Below are 9,017 nucleotides of genomic sequence, written 5' to 3' on the forward strand. Positions count from 1 at the left end.
AGCCCTGCCCCTACCCAACACTCCCCCTCTCTAGCTTGTGACACACCCATCCTGCCAGGGGGACAGGGATGCAGCGGGCTCCTGGAAACCTAGGCAGGGATGCTCCTTGAGCCCCCCTCACATGGCCCCTCTCTCCTGGGAACCCCTCAGAACCTCAAGTGCTCCCAGGACTAAATACCAGAGACCCCGGGTGCTTAGCTCCCTGTCCTGGGCATTTGCCTGCAGGCAGAGAGCTCTGAGCCTGGGATGCAGGCTGAGTGGGCTTTGTGAGGGTCCATAGGGTCCCAAAGGCAAGGGCCTGCAGGAGTAGCAGAGAGGTCACCTCCCCATTCCTCGGTGGGGGAGGGGAAGAGGGGGGAGGGAGGGAGTCTTGGAGAGAGGGCTGCAAAGCAGGTTCTGGATTAAGTTACTCTAGCTCCCCAACAGGAGTCCTTCCTGGAGCAGTGAAAAGAGCACTAACTTCCTATGGCCAGGATTTGCATAGCTGGGTGGACTTAGATAAGTCTCTGAGCCTTGATGTCCTCCTCAGTAAAATGGGAATATTATTGCTTGTCAGGACTGGGGTGCCGTAAATATCAAACTACATATATAAAGCATTTAAAACAGTGCCTGGTATGTAGTGTGTGCTCAAATGTGTGCAAACCGCTTGGCTGATACAAAAAGTTTTGACTCAGGGTAAGGTGGGTGTTTCTGTGTGAGCATTACCTGGTAATAAGAATAAAATGTTGACAGTGTTTTAGGTTTCAGAAATGGGTATAGATGTCAAAAAGTCAAAGCAGACAGACCCCATGGTCATATAACTGTGTTTGGTACCTAATTGGTGTGGGTAAACGCTCATTTCCCTTCTTCCTTCCTTCCTTCCTCCCTCCCGCCCTTCCTCTCTCCCTTTTTCCAACCAAACCAATTTTATCATTCTTCTGACCAGTTTATTCCCACTCTTTGGGGAAAGTCAGATTTCCTCCTGACCATAATGCTTCCTTCTCACTTTGTGGGGCAGGGGTGCCTCCGGAGCCCACTGAGGGCTCTACTGTCTCCAAGCCTTTGGGAAACCACCTGTCTCAGAATTCCCAAGACCTTGTCAGCCATGCCGATTCCTGGATACTCTCCACCTGTTGAATTAACACCCAAGGGCAAGCCTAGGCATCAGCGTTTAATAAGCTCCCTTGTGACCCTGACACCCATTAAATTTGAAAACCACCTCCTTCGTGCTTTTTCTCTTTTTCACCGAGTCTTCACCGTGTCTTCTTTTTTTTTTCACACGCACACACTGTATTTTATTTTTACAAGAGATAAATAAACTGACACCAAGCGTTGTAAATGGATGACCACGACAAAAGCAACAATGATTGTAATTACCAAACACGAAACACACTCATGCTATGTCATAATATTGACATTCAGTCCAGTAATCCTCCACTGTGCACTGTGTCTTCTTATGCTTGTCAGACAGTGTTCAAAAGTCCTTGTCTTAGGAATGTGTCCACTTCTTCCACCAGCCAGGAGATCCCTGTGGGACAGTCCCCGAAAGAATGCCTGAGGCCACCAGGCAGGATTGATCCCATGTCACCTGTACACACACACAGGCAGAGTCTGCTGGAGTTGGGGGCTTCCCAGTCCATCTTCCACAGTAGACTCTGCCTTCCTTAGAGGTAGGTACCTCGGGGGTTTTCTCAGCAGGTGACCTGGGACCCTACTGAGGCTCCATGTCAAACAGGCATGGGCTCCCTGCCCCGGCAAAAGAGGCTCCAAGGGGACAGGCTGTCTTTAAACTTCCCAAGGCCCTCCTTGCACTGGGGGTTGGGAAGCAGGACCACTTCCTGCTGCTTCTTCCCTCCCTGGAGCATCCCTCAAAGGATGCCCACCTTCGTGTTGGGGGAAGGACAGGTGGGGGACCCTCTCACTTCTCTGACAACTCATATCCTCCGCATTCCAAGTCCCCACACCCTTGTAACTACTCCCACCTGCCTTAGTGTATGTTAAGTTGACCAGAACTCTTCTGAGGGAGGTGCCCTGGGAGAGGAGGCACGGTGGGATGGGTGAGTTTGAAGTCCTGGCTCTTCACAACCAGCGGAGCAGACCAAAGCCAGTCCCCGCTGATCCCTGTTCCTCAATCTCGCACCTGGGAAGGAGCAGCTGAGACCACGGACGTGAAAGTGCTAAGTGCACACAAGGCGTGGATCTATTATTCTTTTTTTTTTTGCAGTACGCGGGCCTCTCACTGCTGTGGCCTCTCCCGTTGCGGAGTACAGGCTCCGGACGACGCACAGGCTCCGGACGCACAGGCTCAGCGGCCATGGCTCACGGGCCCAGCCGCTCCGCGGCATGTGGGATCCTCCCGGACCCGGGGCACGAACCCCCGTCCCCTGCAACGGCAGGTGGACTCTCAACCACTGAGCCACCAGGGAAGCCCTATTATTCATATTTTATAGAAGGAATCCCTTTGCTCCCCCCCGCCTTACAGGTGCAGGCTACCTGGGAAGCCCCCTGTTGCACCTACTCCTTTCAGGGAATCCTGGCCTCAAGCTGTGCGGCTCTTAAAACAAGCCCCTCTGTTTGAGGGGCTTCACAGGCAGCTGGGAGGGGCCCCCCACCACCCCGGCTCCTTCCAAATCGGTGGAGTCAGAAAACCCGGTTCTAAGGCAGCCTTGAACTGTGATGTCTGCCCCAGAGCTGTCGAGGGGGGGAGCCAGGGAGGGGAGACACCAGAGGAGGAGGACTCTGGGAAGCAGATCCCGAAACTCCCACGGGCGTGAGATCAGAAACCCAAACCCCGGCCCCCCACCCAGCCTCCCAAGCCACTGTCCGGAAAAAATAAACTGTTTCCTGCAACCAGCTCCGAAACAAAGTCTGTGAGTGAGCTGTGACACATGTTACATAAATAGAAGCCACAGAGGGGAAAAGCCTGTTTTCTCTTTCATTATTTATCACTCTCTAACCATATCCAGCTGGGTGAGTAAACAGGCGCATTGGCCCATAATGAGGAACAGACTGCTGCCGTGGGGCTGCCAGAGGGGCGCGGGGGTGAGCGTGAGAGCGCGTGTGCCTGTGTCCATCTGTCTGTCCGCCGCAGGGAAGGAAGAGTGGGAGTCTACGATGGAGAAGGCTTGTGGGAGGAGCCTGATTCCAGCCAGCAAGGGGCTCTTCACCTGGTGCCCAGGCTGGGGTGGGGCAGGGTGCCCGCCGGGCTGGCTGCTGCCTCCCCGCCCGGAGGGTAGCTTGGGCATCCGGTGGGCTGGATGGAGAAGGAGTCAGAAGGGGAGGGACTGTGTGGGTGGAGAGGGTGTGAGAGGTACAAGCCAAGCGTTGGCCTCCAGCATGACCCTCACGGGGTGGGCTCTGAGTGTGGCAGGGGTAACGGGGACGATGTGTGGGAGAGAGGCTGGGGCACGCAGGCATGTGAAGGAGTGACTGTGACGTGTGCGGGGCCGTGTGTAAGACGGGGAGACTGAAGGAGAGGAAGTGTCTGTGAGTGTACGTGTGGGTGTGGGTGTGTGATCCTGGTGGCATATGTGGGTATGTGCGATTTTGTGACTACAAGAACGTGTGAACATGTGTCTGTGTGACTTTGAGTGTATACATCTGTGTGTCACTGTGGGAGTATGATAGGTACATGTGAGATTTTTATGGCCATGAGGTGTTGTCAAGAGTCAAATGTGTCCCTGCCCAAAAAGATACACTGAAGTCCTAACCCCCAGTACCACAGAATATGACCTTACTTGGACATAGGGTCATTGCACGTGTAATCAGTTCAGATGATGTTGTACTGGGGTAGGCTGGCCCCTCATGCAATGACTAGTGTCCTGATAAAAAGATGTCCGTATGGAAGACACAGAGGTGGAGAATGGACTTGAGGACACGGGGAGGGGGAAGGGTAAGCTGGGACAAAGTGAGAGAGTCTCATAGACATATATACACTACCAAATGTAAAAAATAGATAGCTAGTGGGAAGCGGCCACATAGCACAGGGAGATCAGCTCGGTGCTTTGTGACCACCTAGAGGGGTGGGATAGGGAGGGTGGGAGGGCGACGCAAGAGGGAGGAGATATGGGGCTGTATGTATATGTATAGCTGATTCACTTTGTTATACAACAGAAACTAATACACCACTGTAAAGCAATTATACCCCAATAAAGAGGTTTTTAAAAAAAAGAAGAAAAAGAGATGTCCATGTGGAAACACAGAAACACATGTCCACGTGAAGATGGAGGCAGAGATTGGAGCGAGGCATCTCCAAGCCAGGGAATGCCTGAGGCTGTCAGAAGTTAGCAAGAAGCAAGGAAGGATCCACCCCTACAGGTCTCAGACAGAACCTTGGTTTTGGACGTCTAGCCTCCAAAACAGTGAGACAATAACCAAGTTCTGTTGTTGTCAATCATCCAGTGTGTGGTACTTTGTTACAGCACCCCTAGGAAACTAATACTGTTGTGTATGAACGTGGGGTGTGAGCTTGGGAGTGTGTAAATAAGTGTAGGAAACCATTGGAGTGTGTGTGTGTGTGTGTTTGTGTGTGTGTGTGAGATCCTGGTAGTGAAGATAGGTGTAGATGTGACCATCTGCCTATGGGAGTGTGTAAATACTTCTGTGAGACCAGTAAGTGTGTGTGTGTTTGTACCTGCGCTCACACACTTGGCATCCCTATATCATCATCCTGGAAAGGACCTCAGCAACCATCCTTCACCTCTGGCTGCCTCTGCCCACCCCCAGACCCTTCCCTGACCTTGGGCAGCCCTTCCTGAGGTCAGGTCAGCCCTGGAGGAGGGCTGAGACGGTCCTGCTGAGGGCTGCCCACAACCTGCCCCCACCATGGGGTCATCCCAACATCAAAGTTTAAACTCCACCCTAGGGACTTCCTGGGAGGTCCAGTGGCTAAGACTGTGCTTCCAATGCAGGGGGCGCAGGTTCGATCCCTGGTCAGGGAACTAAGATCCCACATCCTCTGTAGAGCGGCCAAAACCAAAATCTATAAACCCCCACCCTGGCCCGCAGGATGAGAGCGCCCAGCAGGGACTGAGATGAGGCCAGACCTGGAGGCTGGAGGCCATAAGGTGAGGGGTCAAATTCGTTGTTTGTGTCCTGGGCATTCTTACCTGAAGCCTAGCTCAGGGGTACCAAGCTGGTATCACCTGTCCTGCTTGGGAGACAGACCTAAGCCCAGAGATTCTTGAAACAGAGCTGGGTTCCTGAGCAGCTGTGCTGACCATGCCCACGCCAGTGGACACTGGATATCACAGAGCCTGCCGCAGACCTAGCCTCCTAGGACATGTCCAGACCAGCCTTTACTCCTGCTGGCCCAGCCTCTGCCCTCCAACCAGGGGATACCACAACTGTTCAATTACTCACTCAACAAAGCACACATCCCAAAGCCCATGTCTTAGAATCCTCAAACATATCCCAGAGAGGCCTTGCTGGGAAACCTCAGATGAGTCACTTTTCTCTGAGCCTCTTTTCCCCTCTGTAAAAAGGGTACATCCACCCTTGCCCTGCCTATGTTGTAGCTATGGCGTCAGGATTAGGAGGGCTAATGGACGTGAACTTGTCTTATAAAGACATGTCTGATAAAATGCCCCCACAGCCGGACTCTGTGAATGGTGTGTCACAAAGGTAGCTCCACAGCCAAGGCCCTCTGGTACTGATCTCATCTCCACCATCAGGGTAGTCTGCTGTCTCCTTCTCCAGCTTCCCACAGTCTCTTCCCTTAGCTTGATAATGGTTTGATATAATTCAGGGGAGGGGTCTGCAAACTATGGCCCCCGGAACCAAATCCCATTACAGAAACAAGTTGGCCAGAGTTTGCCAACTGCTGAAGTAGAACGTTCTAAGCCCTTGGACATTTCGATTGGTCTGGAGAGGGGCAAGTAAATCCCTAGACAGGTCCCAACAAGTCAGCGTTTGCTTGAACAGTTCATTGGACTGAACTGGGCAGAATGTGAGTCTGAAGCTATAGGACTGCCTCCAAGGACTCTGAGAATGAAGCCCACCCAGGGTAAGGCAGAGTTAGCAATGCGGAGACCGCAACAGCTACATTTTTTAAGCCCCTAGATCACACATCACCTGTAGCAAGCCCTACCCCTTGATGTTTCAGTTACACAAGTCAATCTATTACTATTGTTATTTAAGCCCATTTGCAGTGAATTTTTTGATGCTTGCACCAATACAAGAGCACAAAAGAAGAGTGCCTAATCCAGCTCGGAGCATTCAAAGAAAACTTCTGAGAAGAGGTGTCATCTAAGCTGGGTCTTCGAGTCAACTGTGAAAGCAAGTGGAAGAACAGGTATTCCAAGCAGAAGACATGCCACAAGACCAAAGCGGCAGAGCGGGAAGTGGCCAGGGTTGGAATCGAAGGTTCAAGAAAGGATACCTTGTGCTCCGTGCACCAGAACGGCATACTTGAAATTGGCCCTGTGGGAATGGGTCTTGAACAAGGCATGACAAGTTCAAGTTGGCACTGCAGGTGGAACTCTTTGACCGCTGTGGAGGATGGACTGGAAGGAGGTACGGGAAGGGGATCAGGCTGGAAACGGGAGTCAGTTAGGAGGCTACTGGAATAACCCGGGTAGAAGATGGTGAGGGTCCAGCCAACGGCAGTAGGAACGGGGATGGAGAGGAGGGAATGACTCTGAGAAATATTTTGCAAACCACATCCACAGGACTTGGTGACTGGATGTGAAAGAAAGGGCTAGGGAGAGTCAAGGGGTGACTTCTAATAGTTTCTACATGACTGGGTGGATTGTGATGCCACCACTGAGGAGAAAATGCTGAGGTGGGGCATGTCTTTGGATACAGATGATATTGAATGATTTGGGTCTGGGACATGTTGGGTATGCCATCACTGGAGGGTCACAGACATGGGGGTGGGAGCGAGGTCCAAGAAAGTGATGGTACTTGGACCAACTCACAGATGGTAGTTAAACCCATGAGAGTACATGGGATTATCCAAGAGGACGTGTAGCTTGAGGAGAGCCATGGGTCAAGGCTGAAGGCTTGAGAACCCGAAGCGTTTAAGAGGGAGATGACACAAGCTCACAAAGGCACATGGAAAGGAGAAGTCAAGGAGGAGGGCAGAGTGTGGCAGATGCTGGTGTTCTGCCCATGTCTCTCAGCACTTACCTCCAAACGGAGAAGGCTGCTTACTGCCAACACCTGCCCTTTGCCTGAGGGTTATTATTATTATTATTTTTTCTGGCCATGGAGATGCCCTTGGCTCAGACCCAGGACAAGCTGGAAGCGCTGGAGAGTTAATGTGTCTAGAAGCAGCCCTCCACCAATGGCAAAGAGGGAGTTGGTGGATAAATACCCCAGCTTCCTTGCCCCCATCATATGGACAACTTGAGGCATGCCTCAAACATATTCCGGGGTTCCCCAGCAGGCCTGCGCCCCTCTCACTCACAGTACATGCTAACACTCCTTATGTGGGCCTCCTGACCACCCAGCCCCCGCCCAGCCGCCCGCTTTCCCACTCCCAACTCGTGCTTGAATCCTTGCGTCAGAGTCTGCTTCTGGGAGAACATAAACTAAGTCAAAGATGTCGTGAAAACCAACCAAGTAGAAAATTGCAAGATGTTCTCCACACTCATAGAAGATGCTGGCCGATTTCTCCCCTGGGCCTGAGGTTCCCAGAAAGGGACTTTCCAGAGCCCAAGTGTGAGCAAACTCCACTATCAAGAAATCCTTTCCTAGCTCTCACCCTGGCTGCTCCTCTTTTACAGGGGCTGCTGCATGTGGGGACGTCTGATCACAGGCCCTCGTATAACGCAAAGGCTTGGAAAGCTTCCTCAGCCCTGAGTCCATCCCTCCGTGTACCCCTGACTCTGTCCTCTCCTTTTCCAGCACTCCAAGTAGCATTCACTTTTTTCTGTTCATCCTATGTCTAGTCCTGTGGGTGGTCATCGCTTCTTTTTCTGTCTGAGATCCAAGAACTGGCTCTGACTACTAGCCCGGGACACATGGGGAGGTGGGGAGAGCTGAGTGACCTGGAAACACTCCCCAGTTCTGGCCAGTGTACGCCCGACCCATCCTGCTCCTCATCTCTTACCTCTCAAGGCAGGAAACCAGGGGGAATGGCCTTCAACAAGACTTTGGGGGCAGAGGGGGAAGGGCCTTCAAGAAGGCATACAGGAGAGCGATGAAGTGGACATTCTGCTGTCTAACAAGCCAGGGTGTGAATGCAGGCACTTCGCTTACATAATTGTGGAACTGTGTGTGAGTTTCAACGTCTCGGAGCTTTGGTCTTGTCATCTGTAAAATGAGGATAATAACGGTACCCACCTGACTTAGGCTGGGTTCCTCCAGAAGCAGGCCCTGAGACAACTATTCCAGTACACATGGTTGATGTAGGAGGTAAAGGAAACACCAGTAGAGAAGTGGGGAAGTAAGATAAGGAAAGGAAGGAAAGCAGTCAAGTTGGTTATCAAGCTAGCTCCTCGGGTGGGCTCAGTCCTGCTGGGGAAACCCTGTGCATGTAGAGCACACACCTCAGTTATTTACACACCAATGCTCATCTGTCATGGGTGCAGGGCTCTCCTGGATGGTGTTAATTCCCCAGCACTTCTGGTCTCCCAATAGTGGCAAAGCAGAGTCCAATGCCCAGAGGAAGCCCTCAGGCAAAGACAGGCAGGTAGGTGATTGGAAGCCTTAGGCGTATAAGTGGTCACGTTGAGGGCACACAGACAGGGCACTCACAGCATCTGCTATATCATCTCAGAGGGTTGGTGGGAGGTGAAATGACGTGGTGAAATGACGTCATGAAATGACGTCATGAATGAAGAGTGCTTAACACAGGGACCGGCGCACAGTGGTTCTTCTCTAATCAAGATCCAGCCTCGGGCTTCCCTGGTGGCGCAGTGGTTGAGAGTCCGCCTGCCGATGCAGGAGACACGGGTTCGTGCCCTGGTCTGGGAAGATCCCACATGCCGCGGAGCGGCTGGGCCCGTGAGCCATGGCCACTGAGCCTGCGCATCCGGAGCCTGTGCTCCGCAAAGGGAGAGGCCACAAAAGTGAGAGGCCCGCGTACCACAAAA

Source organism: Physeter macrocephalus, chromosome 18 (genome assembly GCF_002837175.3).
Source record: "Physeter macrocephalus isolate SW-GA chromosome 18, ASM283717v5, whole genome shotgun sequence".
NCBI classification, from domain to species: Eukaryota; Metazoa; Chordata; class Mammalia; order Artiodactyla; family Physeteridae; genus Physeter; species Physeter macrocephalus.